General features: G+C 37.7%; 1 protein-coding gene across 1 annotated transcript in view; it reads right to left on the bottom strand.

Moving 5' to 3' along the window:
- Positions 1-1,208, bottom strand: part of LOC101861899 (forkhead box protein B2) — a 10,452-nt gene that overhangs the window by 4,280 nt on the left and 4,964 nt on the right. The window lies entirely within an intron of this gene.

Here is a 1,208-nt window from a genome sequence, read left to right as displayed (position 1 = left end):
AGGCTGTAATAGTGAACAATGAAATGATTGTTTACGATTTTGTGTAGGGATGGATATCTAATTTATTTTGTTTTTCATCGAGTTTCTCCGATTTTCTGTAGAGACGTTGTTTCAAAGATTCTCATAGAATCTTTGGTTGTATCCCTCTCAACCTGGTCAGGTTGGTCCTGGCAGGCAGGGTCAGTGTGATCCAAGGACCTTACTGCATAACCTCCTTGGTGTGACCATCTGAGAGACCCGACTTCTAAATGGTCTAAATGTTTCGACAGGATCGTTGGACATCTAGATTTTTTTTAAAGATGAACAAACACCAAGCAATCCTAGAGGGTGTTCTTTTGTTAGGGGTTAAAACAGAGTCAAATTGGGCCTTACAGTACACAAATATATAGTTGGTTGTTAGCCGTACAAGAAGGACACCATAAACCACGATCTTACCAAAAGGAGAGGGTGAGGGAAAGTTAATATTTGCAAATTGCTGCAAAAGACTTCTGTTCACCCCAAAACCTGAAATAAGGGAGGTAAAAAGTGTACGATGGAGGCACGGCAAAGGTACAAGAGAACAGTGCGAAATGTGTCGAATATAGAAGGTGTGTTTTGTAAATAAAAACCAAAAAGGGAGGGGATGGGGGCGAACGTTAAGACTGTATTATTATAGAAAGCATTTTTTAAACACATTTACCAATTTATAGGGTTAGAATCTTGGACTTGTAAAGGCTTGTTTTTCTTTTCAATGAGGAAAGGGAGATGGGCGGAGAGCATGTACATTGGAAAAACTGACGGAAATCGATTCCTGTGTGGTAAAATAAAGGAGAGAAATTATTTCCTGTAAACAAGAACGTTTTTAAAAATACCTTTCAAATGCTCTTGCAATAGAATCTTTGATTGGGAGGAGAAGGGAGCGGAGATGTTCTTGAAATAATTCAAATTGAAAAAAAAAAATTAAAACAAACCAAAAGAAAACGCCACATCAGGAGGAAACTGCTGCTGTTGGTAGCGAAACTGAGTTATGAAAGTTTTTCTTGGTTTGCGAATAAAATAAATAAAAATGTTTAATTTGGCTTTGAATGCCTTTAACCTCGGGCACAACCATAACAATGTACATGCACATGCATAACATACTCGTATCACAAGATAACATTAATATATATATTTCTTTCTTACTTCCTGATCTCTCTCTCTCTCTCTCTCTCTCTCTCTCTCTCTCTCTC

Source organism: Aplysia californica, unplaced genomic scaffold (genome assembly GCF_000002075.1).
Source record: "Aplysia californica isolate F4 #8 unplaced genomic scaffold, AplCal3.0 scaffold00316, whole genome shotgun sequence".
Lineage (NCBI taxonomy): Eukaryota > Metazoa > Mollusca > Gastropoda > Aplysiida > Aplysiidae > Aplysia > Aplysia californica.
The sequence above is the reverse complement of the archived record's forward strand: the minus strand, read 5'-3'. Positions and strand labels throughout refer to the sequence as shown.